At 38.2% G+C, this 12,605-nt stretch overlaps 1 pseudogene across 1 annotated transcript; it reads right to left on the bottom strand.

The window, feature by feature from the left end:
- Positions 1-9,385: 9,385 nt before the first annotated feature.
- Positions 9,386-10,553, bottom strand: LOC116095362 (annotated as a pseudogene). The gene has a single exon (XR_004120572.1). The product of XR_004120572.1 is annotated as a TBC1 domain family member 20 pseudogene (transcript).
- Positions 10,554-12,605: the final 2,052 nt, after the last annotated feature.

Raw genomic sequence — 12,605 nt, 5'->3', positions numbered from 1 at the left:
GACCCTAATCTAGAGTTTTGTCTCTCTAGTGAATAAAATTCATCCTTATGAAAAAGATACCATATACTTTACATTCTCAATAGAATCTATCCTTATGCTAATTATAAACCCTTACTTCCTGTGCCTGAGCACTATTTATCAGTTAGTAGAACTCATTGTAAATGTCAAAGGTGTTTTGCTATAGAGTTGTGCCTTGCAAGGGTGTTGAGGACTGGTATGTTGGTATGCACCTTCTATTCATATTCATATGAGTGAATTCATATTCATATTCATATGAGTGAATTCTTGCGTATGCCAGCTTTTGTTGTGCAAAATTTGCTCCTTAGTTTAAAACTATTGATAAAGGTGCCTATAGCCTGTAGCTTGGGAGAAGAGAGATAGTTGGAGCACTGGTTCCCAGGCTTGTGATCTGAGGCAGGAACCATGGGATAGTGGGAGGAGGAAAAAGGACAATGGCATCATGGTTTAGATGGATCTTGAGAGTATGGGCAAGAGGGTCAGCCAGTTGTAGTAGCAGCATCCCTGGCAAAACAGGGCAAATGATATCTCAAGATTACTGACAGAGAAGTAGACAAAATAACATATAGAATTCATTTCTGCCCAGCTCTAGTGCTCTAAGTCTTTTTATAAGTATAAAAGTTTTGTGTTTTTTATTTGGGAATTAAATGACCTAAGGTGAGGGTAGAAACTCCCAAATAATATTTACCACAATTCGAGAAAATTTCTCTATAGCTACCCTTGAAGCTTTGGTATGTTAATTGCCACCTTGAGACTTTCCTCCAAAGTTTTACTGTGTTTAAATGTGCAAGAAATAAATTGTAAGGTCAGACTCTGGAAGTTTTGGATTCAAGGTTGCTGAAGTGCTGACACAAGTTACACACTTCATTTCACATGGATAATTTTCCTGCTGGCCATGGTGCTTGCAGAGATTCCAGCATTTGCAAACAGCTTGCTAGAACTCATGCATTTGGAGATAGAATCAAAGTTCCTCTACCATCCTGATTTTGTGACACTCATACAATGTATTTATCACAATTTGTTCATCCATAAAGAAGGATTCATCTGAAGATGATACTGTATGTGGTGTAAGAAGTGTGATTGAGATATTAAAGGAGTAGATTCAAAGACTACATTCTCACTTATGGAATCATCTTCAGAAAACTCTTATCTGCTGCTCTTTCCTCTGTGTCCTGAGAAAATGGCAACATAACAGAGTATTATAATAAAGATCAATGAGATAAGCCATGGGAAGTGATTAGCTACTTCTCTTTCTCAAGTTATTACTTAGTAGAAACTCAGCAGAACAGATAAACAGAGGAAAAAACAGTTTCAAACCTTTATGGAAATAAGTGACCACAAAATATAATAACAACAGTTGAGTAAAGAACAAAAAGGATTATGTGTCTTCTCAGTGGTGGGTATATCAATGACATTTTCCATTTAACTAGTTCCTCTGACACATAACTGAATGCAACAGCTCCTGAGTAGGAATTTTCCAGTTATAGACTAAGAAATAAACAAAGGAGGTGCAACTCTCTTCTGGGCTGCAATAATGATAATTAAATTATTTATACTTTCATTATAAAAGGAGAACAGAAAGAATAACTATAGCAAGTGGAAGGAAAAGGAGAGAAGAAATATAAAAAGAAATGTCAGTTCTTGGAATGATAAAATGAGGTTTCCCCATGAAGTAAACAAAAAGGAAGGACAGCATAAAAGAAAAATGAAGATAGAAGAGGCATGGTGGAAAGGAGTGTGAGAAGATGAAGAGTCCTGGATTGACTTACCCCAGTACTTAATGACCTGGAGAGACAAAGGTGATAAGCGAATCTGTTATTTTCTTTATTTTAACATGTATTTTAATATTTTACTGCAAACAAAGTTATCCTCATACAATATATTCAAACTACATTTTCTTCTCCCTCATCTTCTCCCAGATCTTCCACACTCTTCTACCTCCACACCTTTTTCCTCTCTCTTTTAAGAAAACAGGCAAAAAGACAAATAAAGGTAATATAAAATGAACAAACTAATAAACCAAATGAAAAAGAAACTAAGAAAAAGAACCTAAAAAATGCACATATGCATGCGTACACACACACACACACACACACACACACACCAGAACCTATTAAAACTCAAAATTAAAACAATAAATTATAAGCAAAAGACCAGTAAAAAACACCCAAACAAAGGAAGAGAAGACCAAAGACCTACAAAATACCTTGATTTTTATATTGCATTGGCTATTTACTGCTGGGTATGGAGCCTGAACTTAAGGATGGCTAATATACTTAGTGAGACATCCTTGGTGAAATTAAATTCTTCCTTAAAAGCAGTTGCTAATCAGTGATACCTACTTGATTGGGGATCTGAGCTTTTGTCCACTTCCCTACCTCAGCAAGGAGATTCTTTCTGGCTTCCATATGTGAAGCCCTAGGCATACTGCCACAGTTTGTGCAATCATATGTGTGTCAGTCCTCTTGTATCTAGAGAACACTATTTCCTTGGTATTATTCATTCACTCTGACACAATCTTTATCTCTCTTTTTCCAAACGTTTTTTAAGCTATGGAAATTTAATAAAGGATTTGATGAGAGAAGAGATTTGATAAAGATATTCCATTTAGTAGTAAATCTGTGTATAAGTTCCCATTTACATCAGGAGAAAGCTTCTCTGATGATGATGGAATGAGACACTGACCTACGAGTATATTACTGAATGTCCTTAAGTATCATTTTATTGTTATGTTCCTTTGCATAACAATAGCATTTGATTTTCCTTAGATTCAAGGCCTATCTAATTTTAGATTCTTGGCTACCAAAGTAGTAACAGGCATGGATTTCACCTGATGGAAGGGGCTCTGTGTCTGATCAAACAGTGCTTGAATATTCAAACAATTTTGGTGCTGCTGTTTCACCAGTTTATCTTGCAGGCAAGTCACCATTATAGGTGAAAGTATTTGTACGTAAACTCATGTTTACCTTTCTCCTCAGCTCACATATAGAATATCTCAACTACCATGAGCAGTATACATTGTTCATTAAAACATTTGTATATATGTGCATATACATATGCATGTATATATGTATGTATTACCTCAGAATTATTTTTCTCCCTACATCCATTTATCTGTGAATTTCATGGTTTTATTTTTAGCAGATGAGTAATACTACATTGCATAAATGGAGCATCTTTCTTCATTCACACACTGACGGATAACTAGGCTCTTTTCAATTTCTTGTTATTATGAACACAGTAGCAATAAACATTTGAGCAAATGTCTTTGTGGTAGGATGTAGATACTGGGTCTATCTATAGCTTCCAGTGAAGCCATCACACTTATTTCCAAATGGTTGTACCATTTTCACTCCTTGTCATCATCAACTTACCCATTCTTACTGGCATAAGATGAAATGTCAAAGTAGTTTCTATTTTCCTTTTACACATGACTAAAGATATTGATCATTTTTTGAAGTATTTTTCAGCTATTCATGTTTTATCTTTTTTGAGACTTCTCTGTATAGTTCTGTATATCATTTTCAATGGAATGATTTGTATCCTTGATGTCTGTTTTTCTCCAGAGGTCTTTATATTTATAATATTAACACTTTAATGGATATGTAATTGGTAAGACTTTTTTCAATTATGTAGTCTCTTATGTCTCTAAATGATGGTGTCCTTTGACTTCTAGAAGCTTTTAAATGAAATCACATTTATTAAAAGTTGATTGTACTATCTCTACTATTGGAGTCTTATTCAGAAAGCATTTTCCTATGTCAATAGGTTCAAGGCTATTCCCCACTTGATCTTCTATTAGATTCATGTTATCTTGTCTATGTTGAAGTCCTTGACCATTTAGAGTTGAGTTTTGTGCAGGGTGACAAGTACAGACCTATTTACATTCTTCTACATGCAGATATCTACATATATCAGCACAAATTGTTGAAGATACTAACTTTTTTCTAGTGTGTATTTTAGGTTTTCTTTTTTGTCAAGAATCTACTTTCCTTAGGTGTATGAAACAATGTGTGCATTTTCAATTTTATTCCATTGCTCATCATGTCTGGTTTTATACCAATACCATCCTTTCTTATTACTATTTCTGTGTAGTACAATTTGATATAATAAATGGTGATATGTTCAGCAGTTCTTTCATTATTCAGGGTCCTTTTACCTCTCTTTAGTTTTTATCTTTTTTTATATGAATCTGAAAATTACAATTTCAAGTTTGTGATGAATTGTGTTAGAGTTTTCATGCAGATTGCATTGAATCTGTAGATTACTTTTGGTAGCTGAAAATTGTCCTTTCAAGTTGTGAGAAGAATTGTATTAGAATTTTGATGAATACTGAATGTGTAGATTTTTTTAGTAGGAAGGCCACTTTTACAAAATGAATCCTATTCGTTGGATTGTGGAAGAGCTTTCCATGTTCTGAATTTTCTTCACTTTCTTTTTTCAATATCTTAAACTTTTTAAAAAAAATCATACAGTTCTTTCACCTTTTTGTGTATTTACCCACAGATATTAGCGTTTAGGCTATTGTGAAATGTATTGTTTCCCTCACTTCTTTCTCAATCTACCTGTCACTTGTATATAGGAAGGTCATTGATTTTTGTATGGTAACTATGTATCCCACTATTTGTATAAAAGTATTTATTAGCTGGAAGAGTTCCTAGGGTATTTTCTGTATAAAATCATATGATCTGCAAATCAAGATACTTTGATTTCTTTCTTTTTTTATTTGTATCTCCTTGATCACCTTCAAATCTCTACCTGCTCTAGATAAGACCTGTATACTATATTGAATAGGCATGGTGAACACCCTTGTATTGTTCCTGATTTTAGTGAAAAAGCTTTGTACATCTCTTTATTTCGGTTGTTATTGTCTTTAGCATGATCAAAATCACCTTTACTTTGTCGAAGTGTATTCCTTTTTATCATTTTCCCAGCAGGACTTGTATCATGAAGGGATGTTGGATTTTGTCAAAAGTATTTTATGCATCTAAGGAGATGATAATGTAGCTATACTCCTCCAGTTTATTCTTGTGGTAGAATACATTTATTGATTTTTCACATGATGAATCATCCCTGTATCTCTAATGGATGATCTTTTTGATGTGTTCTTTTATTTGGTTTGCAATTATTTGTCGAGAATTTTGCTTCTATGTTCATTAGAGAAATTGATTTTTCTTTTTCTTTTTTCTTGTGTTTTTATGGGATTGAGGTATTCCGGTCATTTTGGCCTCAAGAAATAAATTAGTAATGTCCCTGTTGTTTCTATTTTGTGGAATTATTTGAGGAGTACTGGTGCTAATTATTTCTTGGAAGTGTGGCACATTTTTCACTGCCTCCATCTAGCCATGGGCTGTTTTTTGCTTTTTTTGTTTGAAATACTTTTAACTATTGTTTCTATTTCACTAGGAGCTATGGGTCTGTTTAAGTTGCTACCAGATTTTGATTTAACTTTGGTAGAAATTGTTTATTTCTTTGAGGAGTTCCAGGAAAGTGGAGTATAGATTTTTAAAGTATGTTCTTATGATCCTCTGTTACTCCTTGCTATTTCTTGAGATGTGCCCCATTTCACCTTCAATTTTGTTAATTTATATAATTAATACCCATTAATTTTCCATTAGAAAATCTGTCTTTATATGTTACTTGGTCTTTTCCCCCTTGTATCTTTAATAATCTTCCTTTGTTCTGTACATTGAATATTTTGATTATATATTCTTCTCTATGCTAGTTAGTATATCTTATCCATCAATATTCCTAATTTTTTCAAAGAACTAATGTTTTTATTGATTCTTTGTATTTTTTGTGTTTTATTAATATCAGCCAAGTTTGATTATTTCTTGACTTTTACTCTTTTTGAATGCTAGTTATTTTTGTTTATAGATTTCATATGTGCCATATAATTACTAATACAAGAACATATTATTAGCATGCCAATATATATATACATATATATGAAATTTCACTTAGTGCTATATACTTGCACTTTAGGAATGCCTTACTTGTGTCATAGAGGTGTGGTATGCTGTTTTCATTTTCATTAAATTCTAAAATTATAATTATCCTACTATATTTCTCTTGATCCATTTTTTCATTCACTAGTGAGTTGTTCAGTTTGAAGGAGTGTGTATGCTTACCGTTGTTTCTGTTGTTCCTGGTATTCACCTTAATCCTTGATGGCCAGATAGGATGCAGGGTGTTAGTTCATGTTTCTTGAATCTGTTAAGACTTGTTTTGTGTCCAAGTATGTCATTTGTTTGGGAAAAAAAATCCCTTGACCTTCTGAGAAGATATATTCTTCTTTGTTATAATTAATGTTTGTAAGTGTCTACTGAGTCCATTTGATTTATGGCTTTTTTTAATTCTAGAATTTTTTAATTTGTTTTCCATGATCAGTCTATTAGTGAGAGTGTGGTATTGAAGTCATGTATTATCAGAGTATATATGATTTAAATGCACTCCTATTATTATTATTATTATCACTATTATTAACTTTGTCTGCATTGTGTTGGTGCATAAATGTTTAGAATTGAACATCCTCCTGGTGGATTATTCCTTTCATGAGCATGTAGTATTCTTCTATAACTTATATGATAATTTTGAGTTGGAAGTCTATTTATTGAAATTGCTATGCCTTCTTGTTTCTTTTTTCCATTTGCTTAAAAAAAAGACTTCTATTCAATTACACTAATTTTTTTATCTATCATTGCTTGTAGAGTGTGTTTCTTTGATTCAGTGGAATTAGAATTCTTGTTTTCTTATGCAATCTGTTAATCTATAAATTTTTATTGGGGGAATTGAGGTCATTGATATTGTGATTACTGATTCCTGTTAGTTTATTGTTACTGTATGAGTTGTTCCCCTTCTTTTAATTTTCTCTTCTGTGATTATTTATTCTTTATGTTTTCTTCATTCGGTTAACCTCTTTAGATTGAAGATGTCATTCCAGTGCCTTTTGTATTGCTGTATTGCAAGGAAAATATTCTTAAATTTATTTTTACTTTGAAAGATTTTGTTTCTTTTCTTTTTTTTTTTTTTGGAATCACATAAGGGCATTTATTTCATACAAGGCTCTGTACAAAACATCTGCACATATTTTTACAAAGTAAATACCTGAAGGTAAATTGACAACGCTTTCTTCTTAGTGGCAGGAGAGTTCTGTTATGGGTATAGACCACTTTTCAGCTCAGCACACACCATTGCCACCTGCTTGTTTGGATGCAGAATAGTGGCTTGGACCCTGAGCCCATGCCCCTCCCTCAGCCAGCAAGCTTCCTAGTCTTCAAACGGGCTAGAGGCATAGATGATAAGCTCCGGGGGTAGACCAATAGTATTCATCACCCTATCACTTTGGATCCTGGAAACTTCTCCTTTGTCCTGAATGAGTTCCAGTGAATCACTTACCCAAGGCAAGGTTCCTGTTTGGAGGAGGACTTACCACTCTGGCTTGACTTAGTTAAAGTGCTTTGTGTAAGTCTGCCTGAACACCTCCTGTATACTCTGGCTCCATGGCTGCCCACCATTGCAGAGTGTCCCACTGCATACAATGGGCACAGGGGACAAGGAGATGGACAGGGAACACATGTGGGTTGTGGACATGACAGGACTGGAGAAGAGTGCCCAGGAAAGATAAGGGAACTAGCTTCCCACTACACACTCTAAAGCAGCAAAGGGCACTTTTGTTTTCAAGCCAGTTACTATAAAACACACCTGGCTTCATTTTTAACAAAGCCATCCTAGGAAGACTGAGTGATCCCATGGATCCTGTACACCTCTCCTGGAGGAGCCCAGGTATAGTGAGACTGGTGGTGTGGGGTTCCTGCCAAACCCTGTCTATAGGCTGGCGAGTTTCCAAGGACATTCCCAGCCTGAGACCAGCAGCTGAGGAGATCAACACAAAGACAGGCCAAGGTGGGTAATAAGAGGAAAATAAGGAAAGTGAGATAGGAGGAACTAGCACTGTGGGGTATTGGGGTGTTCACAAACAACTTTGGCTAAACTGAGCAGGAGAGTATCTCAGATGCAATCCTGTCATCCCAGATAAGAGAGCCAAGGTAGGAGGATCAAAAGTTCAAGGCCAGCCTGGATAATTTAGGTAGACCCTGTCTCAAATATAAAAATTAAAAAACCAACCCCCCCCAAAAAAAAACCCAAAAAACAACTTGGGGCTGCTCAGTGTTAGAACACTTGCTTCACATATGCAAGGCCCTGGGTTCTATTCCCCTTCAAAAAAGGAAAGAATAAATTTAGCCCAGTAGAAGCTCAATGCTCTGATAGCCTCTCTCATGAAGAAACAATGAGAGAGGCTGGAGAGATGTCTCAGCAGTTAAGAGCACTTACTGCTGCTTCACCAGAGGCGTGGCATTCAGATCGCAGCACCCACACCAGGCTCCAGGAAGCCTGAAGCCCACCTGTGGCCTCTGTGGGCACCTGTGCACACACATAAGTAATTTTTTTTAAAGTGAAGAGTACTTGCTATGTTAGATGTATACAATCATAAAAACAGTATTAAAAATGTCTTTTTAGGTTTTGTCATGTGGCTTGTAGAGGAGAAAGAACAGAGAGACACGGGCAACAACGTCCTGGTGATTAATGTTCCTCTGCATGCGATTTCTAGGCTGGGATCATAAAAATTTAATTGGAGCCCAGCTCAAGTCTATCTCTGATACTGACCAGCTAATATGGCCACTTTAAGAGGGTCCAGCTGGCTCCTAGGCTAGAGTTCTCTCCCCTCCCTTCCATTCCAAGGCTAGACCATCCAACCTGCTTTGTCTGAAGATACTCAAGACATGTGGTACTGTAAGGAGGGCATCTCTGGGCTCAACTTTCTAGGCAGTGAGTTGGGTAACCAGATGCTCCAGAGCCACTTCTAACAGGAGGAGAGTTGCAGAGAGCACTCAGGTCCAGCAAGCCCAGTGTACTGACTGGTTTTGTGTGTCAATTTGACACAGGCTGGAGTTATCACAGAGAAGGGAGTTTCAGTTGGGGAAGTGCCTCCATGAGATCCAGCTGTGGGGCATTTTCTCAATTAGTGATCAAGGTGGGAAGGCACTTTGTGGGTGGTGCCATTCCTGGGCAGGAAGACTTGAGTTCTATAAGGGAGCAGGCTGAGCAAGCCAGGGGAAGCAAGCCAGTAAGGAACATCCCTCCATGGCCTCTGCATCAGCTCCTGGTTTCTGACCTACTTGAGTCCCAGTTCTGACTTCCTTTGGTGATCAACAACAATTTGGAAGTAAGCTCAATAAACCCTTTCCTCCCCAACTTGCTTCTTGGTCATTATGTTTGTGCAGGAATAGAAATGCTGAATAAGATACCCAGTGTCAGGCAGCTCTGCCACTAGCCATCAAAGCCAAAAGACAAGCTGCCAATGGTAGCAGATGGAACACCCCCGACAGAAACCCTTTAATCACAGCAACTTCACCCTCTTTCTGGAAATGGGGAGAGCCTGGTGCCCTGGGTGAGGAAGTGGCTGCTTGAGCTTAGTTTAGGGAAACAGCTGCACCTGGAACTTAGGGGCCCACTCCAGGGCACTCTTCACCACTGCTAGTGCTTGCTGCTGCTCCAAGGGCCACTGTCAGCCCCATCACTGCCAGTGTCACAAAGCGGTTGTTCCTTGGTTTGGTCAGGACATCTTTTGTTCGAGCCTCAGGCCTCAGAAGTCCCCGAAACTGCTGCCGCAGCACCATATTTGGCCTCTGCTGAGTAGATGCCAGCTCAGTCTTTGAAAGTAGAGGCTGCTGTTCTCTCAGCCTCCTGCTGAGCAGCCGCTTCCCTTGCAAGTTCAGAAGGGGAAAATTGGACAAAGAGGTCTCCGGCTCTGCTGATGAGTGTCTCATAGGGCAGGTCCTGAGGGATCTGGGACAACAGGTGATGGACAGTCACAGTCCAGGACTTCCTGCTCCCGGTACAGCACAATCTCTGCATGAAGTCATGGAGTTCTAGGTTCACTTGGTCAATGATGGACATCAGATAATTTAGGATGTGCTTGGTGTTGTCCGTTGTGGGATCCATGAAATCCCTGAGGTGGTGGGTAGACAATTTTTCTACCAGGGATGTTGCCAGCTTCTTGCCCACCACCAGCAGAAAAGTGACCACTATGTCATGGTAGCCCTGGTAGTAGTGGAGCTGAGGGTTGCGATCCAAGATGAGGAGGATAATATCGATTAGCTCTTCCAGGAGCCCTTCTCTCTGCTCGTCTGGCATGCCAGGAGGCAAGCGCCGAAGAGACCACCTGATGTCCAGCAGCACTTGCTGGTAGTCCTTGCTCATGTCTAGCAGATCCTTCCTTGACTCAGGCAGTGGCCCATTGGTGTTGACATTGAGGAGCTTAGGCCACACTTGGCACCTGATCTCATCAGTCGGGAGCCCTCCTTCACTGATAGCCATTCATCGGAGGGCAGCCACATCGACTGGATCACTGTTCAGAGCCTGGTGTATATCTCCACCACCTTCTTTTTCCTTTTGGCATTAAAGTCTGCCTTCCCTGTGCCGCCGTCCCAGTGGCTGGCAGAGTCGTAGTCCTTAGAGGGCCCGAGGGCCATTCCGGGGGCCAGGGCCCCAGCCCGACCCCTGGCTGGGGGGTGGAGCCTGAGGCGCGGCTTCCACCTTAGACCTCAAGATTTTGTTTCTTAATCTACAGTTATTTGATGTTTTTCCATATAGGCTGGCATTTGTGATTTTTACTGTTTATAGAGCATCCTTTCAGGTCCTTCTGGTTTTTAATTTCCACTGACAATGTATACATTACTTAGCTTTTCTCCCTTACAGCTTTAATATTTTTTCTTTGTTCTATATGCTTTGTCTTTTGATTTCTATGTGTTGTGGGGAATTCCTATTTTAGTCCAGATTATTTGGTGTTCTTCTTGTTCTTTCATAGTCACCTCTTTCTTTAGGTTACAGTAAGTTTCTTCCATGGTTTTGTTGAAAATATCTTCTGTGCCTTTCTGATTCCCCATCCCAATTATTCATAAATTTGTCCTTTTTATAAGGTACCAGTGTGGTGGTTTGAATATGCTTGACCAAGGGAGTGGCACTATTAGATTTGGCCTCCTTGAAGTAGGTGTGGCCTTGTTGGAGAAAATATGTTAATTTGGGGCAAGGCTTTGGGAGAGCTTCTCCCTAACTTCCTGGAAGCCAGTTTTCTCCTGTTTGCCTTCAAAACAAGATGTAGAACTTTCAGCTCCTTCAGTGCCACACCTACCTGGTTACTACCATGCTATCTGCCATGGTACTACTAGACCATCCTAATAGGAATATAGAAGACTATGTTGCTGAGGATGATTTGAGCTGTGGAAGCCTGGCTCTAGAGGTTTCAGAGAAGGATAATTTTAGTATGTGAGTAAGAGACTATTCTTGTGATATTTTGGCCAAGAATGCTGCTGCTTTTTACCCATGTCTTAAGAGTCTGCCTAAGGCTAAAATGAAGAGAGTCCAATTAATTGCATTAACAAAGGAAGTCTCAAAACAATATCGTTTAGACTCTATGGTTTAGTCTCATGAAGAGCATTTTGATGAAGCACAGCAAGTTTAGAAAGAAAAAATACTAAATGTGTGAAAAACCAATAAAAGGGTAACAGGAAGTGCAATGGAGCCGAATCCTATGTTCAAGCAGATAAACAGATTTATTTAGATAGTAGTTATTTCAGGGCAAGATCCCAACCTCCTAAGCTTATTGTTTATGTGTTTGCAGTCGAACAAGGAATAATTATATCATTTTAGACATTATTATCTGGCCATTCTTGTCATTTGGACTTTTAATCTGGAATGAACTACAATCCAGCAATGGAGGGTACACTTATGGTCCAGATCTTGAGGCTGGAAGACACCAGATTTTGATTCAAATCTTTAGTAATAGAGGCCATGAAAAGCTTTGGGCCAGGCACCTTTGATCCCAGCATTTAGGAGACAGCACCATGAAAATCTCTGAGTAGAAGCTCAATCTACAGAGCAAGTTCCTAGTCAGCCAAGTTAGTCAGTAAAGGAGTTGGAAAATGGAAAGCTTGTGATAATGTAATAGAAGAAGGCAACCATATTCTAGCAGCTGTGGCACTGTGTCTCTGGCTTTTGAGTCAAGAATAGAAGGAACTACTAGAACAATTGACACTGGGTAGATGGAGCTATGGCATTAGCAGTAATTAAGAAGAGACCAGCATCACTGAAATGAAATCCTCTGGGAATTGTTTTCTGAAAGCAACAAGAAGCTGTGTTCCAGAAATCGCCAAGGTTGTACCTTGTGTCGCAGCTGGACCCAGTGATGTCTAAGAATCATCCAAATGGTACTGGTTTGAAGGCATGAAGATGTCATTGAAAGCAGCTGAGAGACTTGGTACAGATAGGCTAGGAAAGGACATTTGTCATGGCTTCTCTTTACAGCAATGGAAACCCAAAGCAAGATACCCAATTTCCAGGATGTTTTATGACTGATTTTTTTAGATATACCATTTTCTTTAACTGAGCTTTCTATTTCCTCAACTTGCTTTTAAAATCTGAGATTTTTCCCTCCACATCTTTTATTCAGTTGGCAAAACATTGTTATATGAGTATTTTTCACTTTCATAATTACCTCATTTTTCTTTGTTTATATTTAAAAACAT

The sequence above is a fragment of the Mastomys coucha genome, unplaced genomic scaffold (genome assembly GCF_008632895.1).
Source record: "Mastomys coucha isolate ucsf_1 unplaced genomic scaffold, UCSF_Mcou_1 pScaffold18, whole genome shotgun sequence".
Taxonomy (NCBI): Eukaryota; Metazoa; Chordata; class Mammalia; order Rodentia; family Muridae; genus Mastomys; species Mastomys coucha.
This window is presented reverse-complemented; position numbering and strand designations above follow the sequence as displayed.